Source organism: Cryptomeria japonica, chromosome 1 (assembly GCF_030272615.1).
Source record: "Cryptomeria japonica chromosome 1, Sugi_1.0, whole genome shotgun sequence".
Taxonomy (NCBI): domain Eukaryota; kingdom Viridiplantae; phylum Streptophyta; class Pinopsida; order Cupressales; family Cupressaceae; genus Cryptomeria; species Cryptomeria japonica.
In genome coordinates, this window is record NC_081405.1 from 173,360,322 (window position 1) to 173,382,237 (window position 21,916).

Genomic DNA, 21,916 nt, shown 5'->3' on the forward strand with positions numbered 1-21,916 from the left:
TGCTCTTGTTAGTGTCATGACAGTGTTATTGGGTACCTTCTTAGTCTTATCAGGCCTGTTACCAATGGTGGGTAAACCTGTCACTACCCTAATTGATTCCTTAGTGATTTTGTAAATTGAATCTAGCCAAAGAAATTCTCCATGAACTCTGCTAAGGACAATTCTTACTACCTCCTTAGGAAATTTAGGGATGTCCAAGATTTCCACAAAACCTAAAGTTTCAATTACCTTGTGTTTGAGTTTGACATTTCGATTTTCATCACAGATAATAGTTTTAAACATTTTTAATATTTCCTCAGAACCTAATTCCTCAATATTGCAATGAATATAGATTCTAGGGTCCTCAACATAAGCAACACCTTTTTGAATTTTAGATAAAGCACCTATGGGATAGTCTTGTTTCACTATCTCAGGAATGATCTTAAAAATGGGCCTAGGGCATTTCACAACTTCTACAATAGTAGGGTTTGCAATAAATTCTGAAGTAGAAGAGGAAGCCATTGAAAAATACCTTAAGCTATCTGATAAAGGTTGAGTGCTTGAAAGAAATCGCTTCACTTCTTCGCCTTGGATGCCTTCACTTGGATTTCACACTCTCTAAAAGTTTGAATGCTCGATGAATTGAAAAAGAGGGATAATTGATGCTTTATAATATATTTTCTTCCAACAACCGTATTAAATGTTTGCCAGTTAAGTGAAACTTAACACATCTACCTGTAAAGAAGAAATCTATCTTCTCACCATCTACCGAGGGTAAACCGCATGATATTCAAATTGTTGCAATACCCCCAAAGGGCTAGTTCTTAGTTGGATGAAGAATCTCCTGCCAGTGGAGTAATACTCTGTTCTACTGGTGAAGGAATAGTCTCATCAACATCCTGATCTCTCTTTCTAATCCATTGTCTTGAAAATTCTTGTTTTACCTCATCTACCTTCTCTTTTCCTTTCAAACTAGGTCCTTTATTATTTGCCAGTGAATTCTTGCTTCTACAAGATTTTGCAATGTGTCCAATCTTGTTACAAGCATAACAAGTCACATTATTCTTCTGAATAGCCTTTCCATATCCTATGCCGGTTTGTGTTCTGCATTGATTAGATAAGTGCCCAAATCTTCCACAAACATAACATCTTACATTCATTATGCAGTTTTCTGAATTATGACCAACTTTGTTGCATTTGGAACATTGACTAGTGGGTGCATTAATATTCTAATTGTTTCTAGATCTACACTAATTTTCTCTATGACCATACTTGTTACAATTAAAGCATTTCCCATTAACTTTGTAAGCATTAGGTTGTCTTATCGATTTATTGTGATCATGATTGTTTGCAGTACCAAAAATTTCTCCAACTTCAAATTCAAGTCCATTAGTATCTCCATTAGGTTTTTGAATTTTTAGCATATCATCAAGTTCTTCTGAACTTTTCTTGAATTTCTCTTTATGTTGATTTGCAATAGCCAACTCATTTTCCAGAATTCCCATCTGTCTCATAAGTTTAGTTTTATCATGTTGCATATGAATCAGATCTGTCTTCAACATATCATTCTCATGACTAAGTCTTAGATTTTCATTTCCAGTATCATTGAGTCTCCTAGTCAAGTCATCTTCATTCTTCTTTCTGTCTTCAACGTCTTTACAAAATATCATTGTCATATCTCACATTTCATTCCTCATAGTCATGTTTTCTTCCCTCATCTTGTTCACAAGCTCATTAAGAGTTTCGTTTTCATCATCATCACTTTGTATCTTCTCATGAAGTTCTTTTCTTTTATTTCTAGCAATAGTGAGATTCCCCTGAAGTCCTTGAATGAATTCTTGTGCAGTCCTCAGATCATCTTCAAGTTTGATATTCTTCAACTTCTCTGAATCATAGTCTACAAGAGTTCCTTCCAATTGCTTTCTTAAGTTCTCCATTTGTACCGGTGTCAGAATCTTCCTCAAGCTATTAGGATTTTGAAAATAGAGGACCAAGCTTTGATACCAATTGTAAGGATTAATGATAGTCCCAAAGATACTGAGAGGGGGGGTGAATCAGTATCTAACCGATTGGCAGATTCTTTAACCTTATTAAGTATTTTGCATTTCAAAACAATGTATTGGTAAACAATAATTAATGCAGTAAAGAGGAACAACAAAGACAACATATAAAACACACCATGGCACAAGATGTTTAACGAGGAAACCCGGTGTGTGAAAAACCTTGGTGGGATTTGTGACCCACAATATTCACTCACTGGCCAATGAATGGATATTACTTACAAGAGGGGCCTACATATGCAGGAAGGCCAATTGCCTAGAGCTCACTTCTCAATCTACTATTGGCATATGTGCAGAGTTTGATGACATGATGATATTGTATGTTGTCATTGATGTCAATATGCTGAAGTATGAACTCGTATATTGGAGTAAGAAAACTGGCAAGAGAACTGGTATGATGATGTGAACCGGTTTATGTGAAAATCTGAAGTGGTATGTTTGTTCAAGTGAACCGATATGTTGGAATGTGAACCAGTATGTGAAAGTTTTGTATCAGGGTTTTATTTGGTATGACTACTATTATCACTGATTAAAAATGGGCTTTTCTCTTCCCATGATTGGCTATGGTTTGTTAAAATTTTGAATAGGGTGTAGTTTCAAATGCTTAGGCTTTGTTTTAGACCTCAAGGGTTTAAGGGTTTTTAATTTTAGATCCTCTTGTGTTTGTTTTAAACCCTCTGGTTTCTAATCTTTCGTTACTTTATTCACTTAAGTAATGGGTCATGGGGTCGTAGGAAGTGTTCCCCCCTTGTTGTTTGCCTAGGCGGTTATGTTAATTTATCAAAAAATATATGCCTTGTATGTCTCTCTCTTAAAGTTGTCGGGCCCAGTAACTAGTGCGCATCTCGTGGGTGGATCCACAACTCGCGTTATTTCGCTAGGCGAAGTTGCATATAATTTAAAACCAATGAAGTTGTGAAAATGACATGCAATGCCAGATAGACGGTCCAACTGGTTGATGATAGCGAGTAAAATGGCGGCACGCAGCAGAAGTCACAATGGTCAGCGGGTCAAGATTAAAGGTGAAAAGGTGGGTCCCAGAGGTGAGTCAGGTCATAGTTAGGAGATGACCTGGCGGGTACAACTGTCAATAATTTACTGGAGCCCAGTGGCTTTCTCTCAGCAAATAAAAAAGTGACAAGTCAGCTCTGAAGGTGACTGGACGCCAGGTGTTCATAGTGAGTCAGTGGGCCCACCCCTCCCGAAAGCCTTTTCAGATGCTCGTCCTTTATACCCCGCGAAATAGCAAGAGTGAACAAGAGCCGTCCACGTGTCATGATGGAGGACCTAGAGGATACAGCTGTTAAGAGTTTGTTGGAGCCCCGTGGTTTTCTTTCAGCGTATTAAAAGGTGACAAGTCAGCTCAGAAGATGATTAGACGCTAGGTGTTCATAGTGAGTTAGCAGGCCCACCCCTCCCGAAAGCCTTTTCAGATGATTAAGTGTCGATCAACTTAAAAGATGATCCGATGGCCCATGCTATTTCACAAGGGTAAGATGCTTGTCCTTTATACCCCATGAAATACCAAGAGTGAATAAGAGCCATCCACGTGTTCGGTGATACGTGGTCTTTGAAGAAAGTTGTGGGCCCGTCAAGGTGGAATCGGTGGTATAAAAGAAAGACACACGGCCAGTATCAAGTGGAATGCAAAGGAAATTTCAAGGCCAATGGTTGGGCACCACATGGTATCATGTAGCCAATAGAGAAGCGAGACCCAGCGTGGAGCCAAAGCTGTTAGTTAATCTAACGTTCGATCAAGTTTCTTTTGATCGGACGGTCGACACTATTTCATAGGATCAAGCTACTCGATAGTTATGCTTCGCGAAGTTGTGAAAGAGAAAAATGAAACACTTGCAGGAACGTTGTGACCCGTTGGAGTGAAAAATACAAATTCTCATATGAATTCAATTTTGAAGAGACGGTCGAAGCATGCAGAATCAATGTTGCAGTTAAGACCCTCGGTACAATATTTGATTTTCCTATCAACAAGGTGAAGATATCTTTTAAAGGATTTTATAGAAGAGTAGATGCAGAGTTATTTTCTTCAGGTACAGAGCAAGTCGGTTCAGTTGCAGAGAAAATTCTTTCAAGTGAAGAACAGGTTCTCTCGTATTCTTGTGTAGTAATTCCTGTGTCTTTTTTTAGATAGGATAATATATTCGTCACAGAATTGTTTAAAAGTGGTATTCTTTTCTTATATTTTCAAAATGGCTCCTAAAAGAGAATTTTCTGGTAAAGTTAACTATTCAGAAAGGAGTGTCTGTGATGATTTTTTAGAATAGTTGACATTGTCAACTAAGCAGGCATCAAAGGTAAAAGAATTAGTGCCTAGAGCTCCCCGTTTAAAGATAGGAGAAGGACTGTATGACAAGGGTAATTGGTTGAGAGACCCACAGGTTGGAGCTAACGAAAGAGAAGTGGGTGGCTTATACGAAAGCCTTGGATTTTGTGCATTAGTTTAATGCCAGCTATGACCCATTGTCTAGCTTTTTCCCTCTAGAGGAGAAAATAAAGTTTTTGATTGTTTGCTTTGAAGATGTGCTACAGACCCTGAAGGAGAAGAGGGAAGCTATAATTAAAAGCAACCCTGAGAAGGCAAGAATGATCTTGAGTAGGTTAGCTTCCAGCAAAGCAATCCCTCCTGGTGATTATACACTGCATAAGAAATCCAGTTATAGTGTGTTGATGCCTACAACAGGGGAGCCCTCTACCTCCAAAGGAAAGAGGAAGATACAAGATGTCATTGACATCCAAGAAAGCCCAAAGAAGCAAAGGGTGGGGAAAGAAGTACAATCAGATACACCTTTGTATTCCCCATCCCAATCCCCTATCCATATAGGAAATGAGCAAGCAATAGCTGAGCAACTCCTACAGTTAGGTAGTCTAGGGGAAATTGCCTACACTTATGATGAAGTGGAGGAAGGAATGCCAGAAGAACCCATTGCTGCTGAAATGGATCTCACTACCACTGAACTCAAGGGCTAGGGGTGGGATCCTGAGATAAAGCAGGCAGGTAATTCCTTCTTAGTTAATAACAATTTTGTCACATCAGAAGCATTTATGCAGTTTGCATGGAAACAACACATAGATAAATATAATGCTACATGTGAAAAGAGAAAGGCTGAGCAGCCTAATAAAGATCTAGCCCTGGTAGATGAGGAAATAAAGCAAGAGATGATGGAAGAATTCAAAACCATCACCCCTAAGCAAGGAAGAGATATGGTAGCACAAGCTGGAGTGCTTATTTTACCCGAATGGGATATAATAGATGCCCTAGTACTAGATGCAGTGAGAAAAGAGAGTAAACCCATGGAGGGGATTACTTTCAATAAGGATAATGCTGCACTCATCATGTGGTCTCTCAAGAGAAATGAGAGCAAGAAAAGCAAAGACACCTCAGGGTCAAGTTACCTTGGTGGAATGATGGTGAAGAGAGTGTAGAGTACAGGGGTAGTGGAGGCTGCTAGCACTATGTTAGAGACTACAAAGTTTAGTGTTGCAGTAGCAGAGAAGGAAGCCAAAGAGAAGGAGGCCCTCCAAGTCAAGTTGGAAACAGTTTTGAAGGCTTATAACAATGCCAAGGAGGAGGTAAGAGGTAAGGATAGCATCATTGCCAAGCTACAGAGCCAGTTGACTAGACAATACCATCAAGGTGAGTCTTCAACACTGATGATCTCCTCTTCTCCTACAAGACCTCCACCTACTAGCCCTATCATTGAGTTTCCACCATCTCCACCACCCTCCAGCTCTCAAATGGTTGAAATTACTCCTCAAGAATTAGAAAACTTGAAATAGGCTCAGGCCTTATATGCAAAGAAGTATGAGGAGAGAGTAAGGGTTACAATTTCCAGTTTTGCAGATATAATAAATGCCTCATTTCTCTACAACAATGTAGGTAAAATTATGGATATATGGAATGAGCTCAGGACAGACAAGGCCAGTTTGACACCTATTTTTGACAAATGTAAGCCTAGGGAGCAAGATTTAGAGTTTATGTGTGTATCCCGCGATGAAGCAAGAGCCAATCCCATCATCAAATCCACTTCTGATGTCGCTAAAGTCTTATTACAATTAGCAACAGAGGTGGATAATGTTGATAGGAAGGTTAATTTGTGCAAAAAGGAGTACACTGATCAAGTTTTTGAGTTGCTCCTAGGAGTTTTTGCTAGCCCGAAATAATTAAAGGACAAACAAATGTGGCTTAAGGAGATAGAAGCTAAACTGTCAGCAAGAGTTAAAGGAATTATTAATCTAGACGATGCTTCTTTCTTTGTTGTGACAATACAAGAGATAGAGAAAATTAAGTCACATTATGGTTTTCTCAATTCAGAAGTCAACAAAATGAGAAATTCTTGGAAAAGGTTGACTAAGAATAAGGATAAAGTGATTAATTTCTCATGGCCGATAGAAGAGGTGTATGGTGAGTGGACAATTAAATATGCCACCCATGATCCGGAATAGTTGGAGAGCGCCCCATAAAAGGTAGAAGAGGTTGCAACTAAACAGGTTGTTGAAGAAACTGCAGAGGCGGAAAGGAGCTTGTAACTTCTTTTGCGAAAAGCTTGTAACCTCCTTATTTTGAAAAGAAATGATTATAAAAAACTCTCCTCGAGAAGTCTGAAGCTTTGTGCATCCATGTTGTTATAAATGGATACCAGGACTATAGGAAAAGAGATCGCAAAAATTGTAAGAAAACGTTGTAGAAATTTATCTGAGCTTTTCTAGAGTTTAATGGAGAAAATTCAAAAAACTTCCTGTAATATTTTCTGAGCTTGATATTAATATATAGACCGTTGGTTTCGAGTGAAGCTTTGTGTTGTCTTCAAGTGTGTTTGCAATTTGTTTACTATTTTCATTCTGAATTATCCAGGGTTGTTCTATTTGAATGGGATTGCAAGGCAATTTTCAGTAGGAGTGTTCGCTAGCTTTTCTCTTTAGGAGGGAAATTAAAGATGCAGGGATCACTCATACCAGTAAACTCTTTGGGAGAGACTTTGAATCTTGATGATCATAGTTTAATTTAGAACGCATAAATTCTTGTAGGTGTCAGGCATATACAAGGATTAATAGAAATCAAACCAATGGGATGCGTAAAGATATTTTGTTTAAGGAGTATTATTTGAGTTTTAGATGACTCTGTGACCTTGGATAAGGCACTGGTATTGATTGAAGTTGTTTAATGCATGTTTTGTTGATCAAAACACTGAATCTAAGTATAACTCCATTCTTTGTTTTCAGTTAATTTCAAGGTGAATAGATCCACTGGTTTTCAGGACTGGTTTGCTGTGGGTTTATATTTTAAAGTGTGAATTTAATTCACATAGGTATACCTGCCTGGGCTCTAAGTTAGTCCGAAGTGTAGAAGGTCAATCCAAACCTTGTCATATGTTGTCTTGAGAATTTCCTTATCGTTGATGTCTTTTCCGCACCAAGTTCAAATCATATTATTTTAAGGATGTTTAGAGAGAATCAAATTTTGAAGACAACAAAAGTGGCGACTTTGCTGGGGAGAGTTGCAATAAAGATATAAACGCAGGTCTGTGCTGAGGCTTATAAAGAAAATTGTTGTGTGTCTGTGGATTAGACTGCTTGTTTTCCAAATTTCCATAGTTTTGTGGGTGGCGACTCTGTTACTTTTGAACTAGTCCTTGTGAGATATAAATATTTCTAAAAGGAAGACAAGCGAGATGCAAGGAGCAAAAAACATGAGATCATTCATGAAGAAACATCCTCGTGAAACCTTGCAAGAAGGTTTGCCAGAATAGTCACGGAGAGGCCAGAAGAGATTTGTGTTACATGAGCCATCAAATGCTGCTTGGATGCAGAAAACAACAATACTGGTAAGATGCCTGATCGACCTATTTATGCAAAGTCTAGTTCATCTTCCAGAGTTTCAGAACAAGATATTTTAGGTTTCCATTTGGGATTGTTTGCAAATATTGATAATGCACCAATTTTAAATCAAGATTTATCTCATGTTAGTGTTTCTGCAAGAGATAGAACTAGTTCAAATGTAATTAGACACTCTGTTCCTAGAACAATTGATGGGAACATTAGTCTGATTGACATAGATAAAGTTAATGCATCAGACTCTGAAGAAAACTTCCCTGATGAAGACAAAGTGTCTCAAGAGATTGAAGACTTAAACAGGAGAGTCCATCACTTAATCTCCCTAAGAGCCCAAAAGGAGGCAAATAACTAGAAGGAAGTTAAAGCCAAATAAATGGAGAGGGATAGGCTCCTTAGACAGATAGCTGATCTTGAAATACTCACTAAGGAGAAAGAAAAAAGTGATGAGGAAGGCCCTGTGATTAGAGAAATTCTAATCCCTAAAACTAAACAAGCTTGTAAGACAATAGCCCAGCCAACTAGGGAATTATTTAATGATTCCCAGCTTCCTAAAGCTAATATAGATAAAGGAAAACAGAAGTGGGTAGATGATGGGATAGAATCTAAAATTGTAGAAGAGATCTCTCATAGGCTTTCAGCACATGAGAGAGAAATAGAAAGGATGAGGAAAGAAAAGGAAGATCTCCAAATGGAATTAGAAAAGGCTGAGTTAGAAGCAGTGGATCAGTAAGTAAAGAGGAAGATTAATTACTTAAAGGCTCCCCCTATTATATTCCCATTAGAAGATCTTAGCAAACCTAATCCCCAACATATTTCCCTTCCTCAGGCTACTACTCAACCTACAGTACAAGCTAATATTGCCTCCATAAGTCAAATCCCTATGAACAAACAATACACCCAAGCACCTCAATCTCCAATCCCAAAAGCTAAAATGACCATGGGAAGTAATAGTGCTATTACCCCTTTTCAAAGAGGACCAATCAATCTAGAACAATATAGACAATTGTTCTTTGATGGGATCCCGGGATATCCAAATCATGTTCCTACTGAGCTAAGAGATAAACTCCATAAATTTGCTGGGAACAATGCAATTAGTGCTGAGGAACATCTGAAATCTTTTGGGGATCTAATAAATGATTATGAGATAGCAGATGAAGATGTTATTATGAAACTGTGTGTTCAATCCCTGGTTGATGATGCAAGAGATTGGTACAGAGGTCTTCCAGTCAATAGCATAGGGTCATGGGAAGATTTTAAAAATTGCTTCCAAGAGCAATATGGTGACAAGACTAATGTGAGTTTCATGCTGAATGAATTCAACAATATTAGAAAATCTGAAAATGAAATGGTCACTGATTTCAATGCCAGATTCCAAAAGGCCATGCACAGATTGTATCAAGTGATGAGGCTAGATGATAACATGTGTCTTAATACATATTACAATGCATTTGATTCCAAAATGGCCTATATCTTGAGAGATAAAAATCCCCATAACTTGAGAGATGCTTTTAGAATTGCCATAAATGTAGAAAGTAACAAAAAAGCATCTAGAAAATTAGGAAGAAGGACAGATGGTAGATTATGGCAAGAAACCAAACAACAACCTAATAAAGTTGCTAAAGAGGATGATAAAATAGAGAAATTGGTTACTGCTATGAAAGATTTGACTACCAAGGTTAACAAGAATGATAAACCTCATTATAACTGGTAAGATAAACCCCCTAGATTACATGATATGCCATATAATACAAATTGGAAGGATGGTAAACCCCAAATTGAGAAGCCCAAAATTACCCAAAGTCAAGATACACCGGATCCCTTGAAAGGGAAAATTGTTCACAATATAGAAAATACTCCTTGGTGTATTTCTTGTGATGGACCACATTCTCCTCATCAGTGTGCAGTGGCTCAAGCTCTTGAAGAATCTATGAGACCAGAGGCAGAGCCTGACATCAATACGTTTGAAATCATCATAGAAAGTGATGAGGAATCTATCGAAAGTGAATACAGTGATGTGCTGGATAATGGAAGGCTAGTATAAGGACAGCTAGCCTTGGATTGGCATCCTAAATTGAATGTGGTAAAAATTGAAGATGAGGAGGTTCATCTTAGGAGGCCTAGTGAAGAAGAAGTTAGAAATCTCACTAAGGCTACCATTGCCAAAGAAAAACATAACTATAACCTGAGAAGCACCAAGAGAGACAGTGATCAGGGTGAGTCAGGTTCTATGTTCATAAAGGAAGCTACTAAAAAAGGGGCATCAAATAGTGCTACTACTATTCCCAAGGTAGGTCAAGAAAAAGGGGAACAAGTTAAAGATGTACCCAAAGGCAAAGATGATAAAAATGTTGGTGATGTCCAAGGAGTAGAGATAGAGACAGTGAAAAAGGCAAGTCAATTCAAAATAGAAAAGGTTGGGGTTAATACTGAAAAATGCAATAGTTCTACATTTGATATGGCCCAAGCTTTAACTCAAATGAAGGTCACTGTTCCATTAGTAGAATTGCTAAAGATTAAAGAACATAAGGATGTAGCTTTGTCTCTATTGTCTAGTATATCTGATAGTGACACAGTCTTACCCATCGGTTCAGCCAAAGTTGGAAAGGATCAAGAGTTCCAAACCCCAGAGGTTTATGTTGGAACCACTATCACTCAAGAGCCTTCTCAGGTAGATCCCTTCTATGTTACCCTGTTAGTCAACAACTGGTTAATTAAAAATTGCATGATAGATTTAGGAGCTACTGCTAATGTAATGCCCTATGGTGTTATGAAAGAGTTAGGGTTATCAGTAACCACTGTGTATGGGAAGTGCTATGCCATGGATAATAGAGAGGTGCCTGTGATAGGTACGATGAGAGATATAGAAGTAAAAATAGCAGCATTCCCTGAAGCCACTTACAAAATGGATGTTATTGTTACTGACACTAAACCCCACTATGGTATGTTACTTTCCAGACAATGGGCAGTAGCAGTAGGGGGAAATGTTCAATTGGACTTATCTTATGCCACCATTCCTATTAATGGTAATTAGGTCATATTATACAGAAAGCCACGAGCTCCTAGGGTAATTGAAAATGTAGACCCTGGTATGCTTAATTGTATGATTGATGTAGATCTAGATAACTTTAGACTGCAACCAATTTTACCTCAATTGAAAAATACTGACCCCATTGTGGTCGAGCTACAAGCACAATAGTATGGATTGTGGCAGATGTATTTTGATGGAGCTTGCTCTAAAGAAGGATCTAGAGCAGGGGTTCTTTTTGTGTCCCCATCAGGTATAACTTTTAAGTATTCATTTTTATTGGCATTCCAGTGCACAAATAATACTGCAGAGTATGAAGCCCTGTTACTAGGACTTGAGGTTGCAAAAAGGCATGGAATCCAACTATTGAAAGTAATGGGGGATTCAGAATTGGTTGTCTCTCAGGTGAGATCTAAATATGCATCTAAGAATGATAGATTAAAGCAGTATAAACATGCTGTTTGGGATGTTATTGAGCATTTTGATGCATTTTCTATTAATTGGATAGAGCAATCAAAAAATATTATGGTAGATTTCCTAGCTAATGTTGCTTTGAAAAATGATGATGCAACGCTAACTGGTATTTCCACTATGGAAATAAAATCTAGGCCTGCTATTCCTGATAATGTGTACAATTGGCAAGCTTTTGCTGATGATGAAGACATTCTTAGGTTTATCCAATGTGTTGATGATTATGATGGACAAAAGATTGATTGTAATGCATTGGTGGAAGTGGTAGACAATAGAGAGACAGTGTTTGGAAATGATGTGGTCCAGTTGGAAACTAATGAGATACCTAAAGGGCTGGTAGAGCTGGAGAGCATGTTCAGTTATAATGATAGTCACTTACATCAGCAGTCTACCACCAAGTTGGAGGAATTAGAGGAGGTAAACCTGGGGATAGAATCATCCCCTAGGTTGGTATATATTGGAAAGAAACTACCCCCTCATGTCAAGACTAACCTTATTAATTTATTGAAAAGATATAAGCATGTCTTTGCTCAGTCTTATGAAGACCTAAAGGCGTATAGACAAGATCTTTTTCAGCATGAAGTTCATTTACTTCCAGACGCTAAGCCTTTCAGACAGAAACAGAGGCCTATCAATCCCTTATTAGAAACTAAAATGCAACAAGAGTTGACCAAATTAAGAGAAGGGGGGATTATCAAACCAATAAGGCATTCTTCATGGGTCTCCAATTTGGTCCCAGTGAGGAAGAAGAATGGAGAGATCAGATTGTGTGTAGATTTTAGGAATTTAAATGTTGCTTCCTTGAAAGATAACTACTCATCCCCAAATATGGAAGCCATGCTACAGGGAGTGACAGGATGTGATCTTTTATCCATGATGGATGGTTTCTCAAGATATAATCAAGTGTTGGTAAAGGAGTCAGAACAGTTTAAGACAACTTTCACTACTCCATGGGGAACTTATGTATATGTAAGAATGCCATTTGGATTAAAAAATGCAAGAGCTACATTTCAGAGAGCTATGGATGTAGCTTTCAAAGAATTCATAAACATCATCATGGTGGTTTATCAAGATGATCTAACTTGTTTCTCTAAGAAAGCTGATGATCATTGTGGACATCTAGAGATGGTGTTCAATAAAGCCTTGGAATTTGGTGTATCACTAAATCCCAAGAAATGTCATTTTGGGGTCACTGAGGGAAAGCTACTGGGACACATAGTTTCCAAGGAGGGGGTAAGAATAGACCTTGAGAGAATTGAAGCAATCAATAAGGTGTCTGAACCTAAAAATGTGAAAGGTATCCAATCCTTTTTAGGTAAAGTAAATTTTGTCAGGAGATTCATTGCAAATTTCGCAAAGATAGTGAAGCCTATCATCAAATTGCTTAAGAAGGATACAAAATTTTATTGGGATCAAGAAGCCTCAAAAGGTTTTGCTGAGATTAAGAAGGCAATCCAGGAGGCACCAGTGTTGAAATCCCCTGATTATAGTAAGCCTTTTTTTCTGTTTTCTTTTGCTTCATATCATACGGTGGCTGCAGTATTACTACAAAAGGACAATGAAGGATATGAACATCCCATAGCCTTCTACAGTAAGTCTTTGCAGGCGGAAGAACTAAAATATGAAACCCTAGAGAAACAAGCTTATGCCCTAGTCAAAGTTGTTAAGGCTTTTAGACCATATTTAGTGAATGCAAATATCATTGCCTATGTCCCACATGCTGCAGTTAAAAATATTTTGTCTCAGTTTGAGGTTACTGGGAAGAGATGTAGATGGATTAATAGAATTCAGGAATTCAACTTGGAGATAAAGATCACCAAATTGTTGAGAGGTTTAGGTTTGGCTAAGCTCATGACTAAGTCAAATCTCATGAATGTAGAAATACACTATGTTGAGGTTAGAGATGCTTTGGTCACTAGTATTGAGAGACAACCCTGGTACACAGAGATAGTCCAAACTTTGAAAGGTGCTACATTCCCAGAAGAAATGACACATAATCAGAAAAGAACTCTGAAACTCAAGTCCCAAAAATATGTGCTCATTCAGGGTGACCTTTTCTGGAGGAAAAGAGATGGTGAGTTACTAATGTGTTTGGATGAATTTCAAGCTAAACAGGTATTGACTGAGATGCATGATGGAGTATGTGGAGGTCACTACTCTGCTAAGACTACTGCTAGTAAGATAATCTGGGCTGGATACTATTGGCCCACTTTATTTAAAGATACTCATGCATATGTTCAGAAATGTAATCCATGTCAGAAATTCTCATCCAAGCTCAAGTATGAAGGAGCCCTACCCTTAAATCTAGTCTCTATAGAAGCTCCTTTTGTCCAGTGGGGCATTGACTTCATTGGAGAGATTGTTGAGAGGTCAGGGAGAGGTCACGGATGGATCATAGTGGCCACTGATTATTTCACCAAGTGGATAGAAGCCATCCCTACAAGAAGAGCTACTAGTAAAGTGGTCATTGAATTCTTGATGGATAATGTTGTAACTAGATTTGGAACACCTGCAAAATTGGTGATGGATAATGCCATGTGTTTCAGATTAGAAGAGTTTGTAGGATTTTGTACTAGTCATGGTATACTCATGTCATACTCTTCACCTTATCACCCTCAGGGGAATGGACAAGCATAATCTAGCAATAAAAGCCTGTTGAATATCATCAAGAAAATCTTAGAAGAGAATAAAAGATCTTGGGATCAAAAACTGAAGTTAGCTTTGTGGGCAGATAGAATAACAGTTAAGAAATCCATTGGAATGTCACCTTTTGAATTAGTCTATGGCGCCCAAGCTAGGTTGCCAGTAAATAACCTTCTTCCAGTGTACAAGTTTTTGCAAAATGAGGACATGGAGGTATCTGAACCAATGGAAAATAGAATGATCCAAATTGTAGAAATGGAGGAGCTTAGGACTTCTGCCCATAAGAGAAATCAAAAGATCCAGTTGTAGTCAAAGTATCTTTTTGATAAAAGGACATCACTAAGGAAGTTTCAAATTGACGACATGGTTCTTCAGTGGAATGCAAAAGGATAGGATAAGGGAAAGCATAAGAAATTTGAATCACTATGGATTGGCCCTTTTGTGGTTTGTGACTTAAATGGTAAGGATTCATATTTCTTGAAGAATATGGATGATGAAATGCAGGAATTTCTAGTGCATCGACAATTCCTGAAGCATTATTTCTCTTAATGTCCATGCACGGTAGGTTCTTTGTTTGTACATATTTTGTTCCTTTCCTGCTTTTTTGTTTTGGTCTGTTTCTCCAGAGTTTTTGAGTTTTCCTGTGTTGACCTTGTGATCAACCATCCCCAGTCAGAGCCACTGTTATCACTGATTAAAAATGGGCTTTTCTCTTCCCATGATTGGCTATGGTTTGTTAAAATTTTGAATAGGGTGAAGTTTCAAATGCTTCGGCTTTGTTTTAGACATCAAGGGTTTAAGGGTTTTTAATTTTAGATCCTCTTGTGTTTGTTTTAAACCCTCTGGTTTCTAATCTTTCGTTACTTTATTCACTTAAGTAATGGGTCATGGGGTCATAGGAAGTGTTCCCCCCTTGTTGTTTGCCTAGGTGGTTATGTTAATTTATCAAAAAATTTATGCCTTGTATGTCTCTCTCTTAAAGTTGTCGGGCCCAATAACTAGTGCACATCTTGCGGGTGGATTCACGGCTCACGTTATTTCACTAGGCGAAGTTGCGCATAATTTAAAACCAACGAAGTTGCAAAAATTACATGGCATGCCACATAGACGGTCCAACTGGTTGATGATAGCGAGTAAAATGGCGGCACACGATAGAAGTCACAATGGTCAGTGGGCTAGGATTAAAGGTGAAAAGGCGGGTCCCAAAGGTGAGTCAGGTCGCAGTTAGGAGATGACCTGGTGGGTAAAGCTGTCAATAATTTACTAGAGCCTAGTGGCTTTCTCTCAGCAAATAAAAAAGTGACAAGTCAGCTTTGAAGGTGACTGGACGCTAGGTGTTCATAGTGAGTCAGCGGGCCCACCCCTCCCGAAAGCCTTTTCAGATGATTAAGTTCTGATCTGACGGCCCGCTCTATTTTGCAAGGGTAAGATGCTCCTCCTTTATACCCCGCGAAATAGCGAGAGTGAACGAGAGCCATCCACGTGTCATGATGGAGGACCTAGAGGATAGAGTTGTTAAGAGTTTGTTGGAGCCTCGTGGTTTTCTTTCGGCATATTAAAAGGTGACAAGTCAGCTTAGAAGATAATTAGACGCCAGGTGTTCATAGTGAGTCAGCGGGCCCACCCCTCTCGAAAGCCTTTTCAGAAGATTAAGTGTCGATCAACTTAAAAGCTGATCCGACGGCCCGCGCTATTTTGCAAGGGTAAGATGCTCGTCCTTTATACCATGCGAAATAGCGAGAGTGAATGAGAGCCATCCATGTGTCCGATGACACGTGGTCTTTGAAGAAAGTTGTGGGCCCGCCAAGGTGGAACCGGCGGTATAAAAGAAAGACACGCGACCAGTATCAAGTGGAATGCGAAGGAAATTTCAAGGCCAATGGTTGGGCACCATGTGGTATCATGTAGGCAATAGAAAAGCGGGACCCAGTGTGGAGCCAAAGCTGTTAGTTAATCTAACGTTCGATCAAGTTTCTTTTGATCGGACAGTCGGTGCTATATCACAGGATCAAGCTGCTCGATAGTTCTACTTCGCCAAGTTGCGAAAGAGAAAAATGAAACACTTGTAGGAACGTTGTGACCCATTTGAGCGAAAAATATGAATTCTCATATGAATTCAATTTTGAAGGGACGACCAAAGCATGCAGAATCAATGTTGCAATTAAGACCCTGAGTACAATATTTGATTTTCCTATCAACCAAGTGAAGATATCTTTAAAAGGATTTTGCAGAAGAGCGGATGCAGAGTTATTTTCTTTAGGTACAGAGCAAGTTGGTTCAGTTGCAAAGCAAATTCCTTCAAGTGAAGAATAGGTTCTCTCGTATTCTTGTGTAGTAATTTCTGTGTATTGTTTTAGATAGGATAATTGATTCATCGCAGAATTGTTTAAAAGTGGTATTGTTTTCTTATGTTTTCAAAATGGCTCCTAAAAGAGAATTTTCTGGTAAAGTTAACTATTTAGAAAGGAGTGTTTGTGATGATTTTTTAGAACAGTTGACGTTGTCAACTAATCAGGTATCAAAGGTAAAAGAATTAGTGCCTAGAGCTCCCCGTTTAAAGATAGGAGAAGGACTGTATGACAAGGGTAACTGGTTGAGAGACCCACAGGTTGGAGCTAACGAAAGAGAAGTGGGTGGCTTATATGAAAGCCTTGGATTTTGTGCATTAGTTTGATGCCAGCTATGACCCATTGTCTAGCTTTTTCCCTCTGGAGGAGAAAATAAAGTTTTTGATTGTTTGCTTTGAAGATGTGATGCAGACCCTGAAGGAGAAGAGGGAAGTTATAATTAAAAGAAACCCTAAGAAGGCAAGAATGATCTTGAGTAGGTCAGCTTCTAGCAAAGCAATCCCTCCTGGTGATTATACACTGCATAAGAAATCTAGTTATAGTGTGCTGATTTCTACAACAGGGGAGCCCTTTACCTCCAAAGGAAAGAGGAAGATACAAGATGTTATTGACATCCAAGAAAGCCCAAAGAAGCAAAGGGTGGGGAAAGAAGTACAATCAGATACACCTTTGTATTCCCCATCCCAATCCCCTATCCATATAGGAAATGAGCAAGCAACAACTGAGCAACTCCTACAGTTAGGTAGTCTAGGGGAAATTGCCTACACTTATGATGAAGTGGAGGAAGGAATGCCAAAAGAACCCATTGCTGCTAAAATGGATATCACTACCACTGAACTCAAGGGCCAGGAGTGGGATCCTGAGATAAAGCAGGCAAGTAATGCCTTCTTAGCTAATAACAATTTTGTCACATCAGAAGCATTTATGCAGTTTGTATGGAAACGGTACATAGATAAATATAATGCTAGATGTGAAAAGAGAAAGGCTGAGTAGCCTAATAAAGATCCAGCCCTGATAGATGAGGAAATAAAGCAAGAGATGATGGAAGAATTCAAAACCATCACCCCTGAGCAAGGAAGAGATATGGTAGCACAAGCTGGAGTGCTTATTTTACTCAAATCGGATATACCAGACACCCTCGTACTAGATGCAGTGAGAAAAGAGAGTAAACCCATGGAGGGGATTACTTTCAATAAGGATAATGCTGCACTCGTCATGTGGTCTCTCAAGAGAAATGAGAGCAAGAAAAGCAAAGACACCTCAGGGTCAAGTTACCTTGGTGGAATGATGGTGAAGAGAGTGCAGAGTACAGGGGTAGTGGAGGCTGCTAGCACTATGTTAGAGACTACAAAATTTAGTGTTGCAGTAGCAGAGAAGGAAGCCAAAGAGAAGGAGGCCCTCCAAGTCAAGTTGGAAACAGTTTTGAAGGCTTATAACAATGCCAAGGAGGAGGTAAGAGGTAAGGATAGCATCATTGCCAAGCTGCAGAGCCAGTTGACTGGACAATACCATCAAGGTGAGTCTTCAACACTGATGATCTCCTCTTCTACTACAAGACCTCCACCTACTAGCCCTATCATTGAGTTTCCACCATCTCCAGCACCCTCCAACTCTCAAATGGTTGAAATTACTCCTCAAGAATTAGAAAACTTGAAACAGGCTCAGGCCTTATATGCAAAGAAGTATGAGGAGAGAGTAAGGGTTACAATTTCCAGTTTTGCAGATACAATAAATGCCTCATTTCTCTACAACAATGTAGGTAAAATTATGGATATATGGAATGAGCTCAGGAGAGACAAGGCCATTTTGACACCTATTTTTGACAAATGAAGGCCTAGGGAGCGAGATTTAGAGTTTATGTGTGTATCCTGTGATGAAGCAAGGGCCAATCCCATCATCAAATCCACTTCTAATGTCACTAAAGTCTTAGTACAATTAGCAGCAAAGGTGGATAATGTTGATAGGAAGGTTAATTTGCCAAAAGGAGTACACTGATCAAGTTTTTGAGTTGCTCCTAGGAGTTTTTTCTAGCTCGGATCAATTAAAGGACAAACAAATGTGGCTTAAGGAGATAAAAGCTAAATTGTCAGCAAGAGTTAAAGGAATTATTAATCTAGATGATGCTTCTTTCTTTGTTGTGACAATACAAGAGATAGAGAAAATTAAGTCACATTATGGTTTTCTCAATTCAGAAGTCAACAAAATGAGAAATTCTTGGAAAAGGTTGACTAAGACCAAGGATAAAGTGATTAATTTCTCATGGTCGACAGAAGAGGTGTATGGTGAGTGGACAATTAAATATGCCACCCATGATCTGGAACAATTAGAGAGCGCCCCAGAAAAGGTAGAAGAGGTTGCAATTGAACAGGTTGTTGAAGAAACTGCAGAGGCCGAAAGGAGCTTGTAACCTCTTTATTTTGAAAAGAAATGATTGTAACAAACTCTCCTAGAGAAGTCCGAAGCTTTGTGCATCCATGTTGTTATAAATGGATTCCAGGACTAGAGGAAAAGAGATCGCAAAAATTGTAAGAAAATGCTGCAGAATTTTATCTAAGCTTTTCTAGAGTTTAATGGAGAAAATTCAATAAACTTCCTATAATATTTTCTGAGCTTGATATTAATATACAGACCATTGGTTTCGAGTGAAGCTTTGTGTTGTCTTCAAGTGTGTTTGCAATTTTTTTACTATTTTCATTCTGAATAATCTAGGGTTGTTCTATTTGAATGGGATTGCAAGGCAATTTTTAGTAGGAGTGTTCGCTAGCTTTTCTCTTTAGGAGGGAAATTAAAGATGTAGGGATCACTCATACCAGTAAACTCTTTGGGAGAGACTTTGAATCTTGATGATCATAGTTTAATTTGGAATGCATAAATTCTTGTAGGTGTCAGGCATATACAAGGATTAATAGAAATCAAACCAATGGGATGCATAAAGATATTTTGTTTAAGGAGTATTATTTAAGTTTTTGATGACTCCGTGACCTTGGATAAGGCACTGGTATTGATTGAAGTTGTTTATTGCATGTTTTGTTGATCGAAATGTTGAATCTAAGTATAACTCCATTCTTTGTTTTTAGTTAATTTTAAGGTGAATAGATCCACTAGTTTTCAGGACTGGTTTGTTGTGGGTTTATATTTTAAAGTGTGAATTTAATTCACATAGGTATACCCGCCTGGGCTCTAAGTTAGTCCGAAGTGTAGAAGGCCAATCCAAACCTTGTCATATGTTGTCTTGAGAATTTCCTTATCGTTGATGTCTTTTCTGCACCAAGTTCAAATCATATTATTTTAAGGATGTTCAGAGAGAATCAAATTTTGAAGACAACAACTACCAGTTGGTAGTCTCAGCTTCAGGGTTTCCATTTGATGCATTTCAAGGTTGTGTGATTTGACTAATGACATCCTGTGATGAGTTAGCATTGAGTTAGCATTGCCACATCAACCTTGTGTGCATGAAGGATATCCTTGAGGATCTTCCATGAAGAATATTGATCCTATCTACCTCAAGAATGTGCGAAGTCTCAGTAAGAAGTGGAGAACATGTGATGGGTTATCAGCTTCTAGAAGCAGCAATGAATGAATGATGGAGAATGTCTTGAGATTTGTTCAAGACTATTTTATTCAATGCAATGTGTTTGAATGGTCAGGATTGGACCAATTGTATTGATGACCTAGATGTTTAGGGTTTAGGGTTTATGCCACCAACCTATCTGTTTCCTATAAGGTCGATGTTGATTTGCATTGTGAAGTTGTTGGCAAATGTTATGTGTGTATCCAAGTGAAGAGATACTTGATTCTTGCCAGACTGGAGAAGTGTGTTGATACCTGCAGAGTGTGATTGCAAAAGTAAAGGAACTAAAGTGGATTTGCCTTGGCATTGAGTGTTGTTATCAGTTCAGTGTATTCATTTCAGCAGTTGGAAAATCCCTTAACCGGGTAGCTTTAACAGGGTGACTCAATTCAATGAGTTCTTCAAATCCTCTTGCGAGGTAACCTTTAACAGGGTTCTAAACCTTTAACTGGGTATTTAGCCATCCCTTAACTGGGTGATCCCTAGTAGGATCAGTTCCTAGTAGAACCTATTGTAAATTTATTAACCGGATTAGGCTCCTAACAGAGTGGACTTTAGAAGATTTCAAAGAACAACTTGTGGGTATTCATTCCCACCGTGGTTTTTCCCAGTTGGGTTTCCACATGAAAAATCAGTGTGTGATGTGTGATGCCTTTTTCATATCATGATTAGTATTTTCTGTTAAGTGGTAATGCATGTTGATCCAGTGGTATTTATATTTCTAATGTATTACTTGTTTATGCATATGGGTGAAGTGGAAAGGAGATATTAGGTGTGGTGAAGATCTAAGTGTTACTAATTTATGTCTTTCATAGCCATTTTGTGTTTTACTGGTAGTACCTTGTTTTAGATTGGTCTTACTATTTACTAGTTAGTTTAGTCTTTGTAGTTTAAGTGGTTTAAGGAAGTTTTTGTCAATACTAATTCACCCCTTCCCCCTCTCAGTATCTATTGAGAACTTTCTATTCATCATTATTCATCAATTGGTCTCAAAGCATCCTCTAGGTCCTCTATGTTGTAAGCTTAACCGCTTGAGGAAAAGATCTTATTTTAATGATGAAGAAGGAAGGTCCTAAGTTTAATAGAGATAACTTTAAGATATGGAATGACAGAATGAAGATATACATTAAAAGAATGGGTGCTCAACACTGGAGCTATGTTGAGAATACTTATGTTGTCCCTACCGGTACTCTCACCGATAATCAAAGAAGAGAAATTAAGGAGAATGGACAAGTCATGGAAGCTCTTATCAGTAGCCTATCTGATGTTGAGTTTATTGATGTTCAAAAAAAAGACAATCCCAAAGATGTATGGGATACTCTGGAGTCTATCTATGGCAGTGATGAGTATGTGAAGGAGGCTAAGGGAGAAAGCCTTAGAGGAAAGTTTGAAGAAATGCAGATGGTTGAAAGAGAGACCATTCAACAATATGGGATAAGGATTAAAACTGTTGTTGGAGACATCAAGAGTACCAGAGGCACAATGGATGATTCCACCATTGTTAGCAAAGTTTTGAGAACCTTATTACTAATCTATGCAATAAGGGTTGCCGCTATTCAGGAGTTAAGATCTATTGACAAGACAAAGGTGTCCCTTGATTCTATCATTGCTAAGTTGACTGCTTGTGAGCTAAACAATTATGATGGTAGTGTTTAGAAGACTGATTCAGCCTTTAAAGCATCTGCTACACTATCTAGAAAGGGTAAAGTAGTTAGCACCAGTTGTGAACCTAGACAAAGAAAAGATATGGATGATAAGGAAATCCTAATGGAATTTGAAGCTCTTCTGGCAAAGATTATCCTAAGCGAACTAGTAAATACAGAGGTAAGATCCCTTTGAAATGATTTTCCTGCAATAGGATTGGACACATTGATGTTAATTGTCCTAATGGTGATAATAAGGACAAACCAGAGAGGTTCAAAAAGTTCAAAGGAGGAAATAGGAGAAATTGTCTTGTTGTAGTTGATGA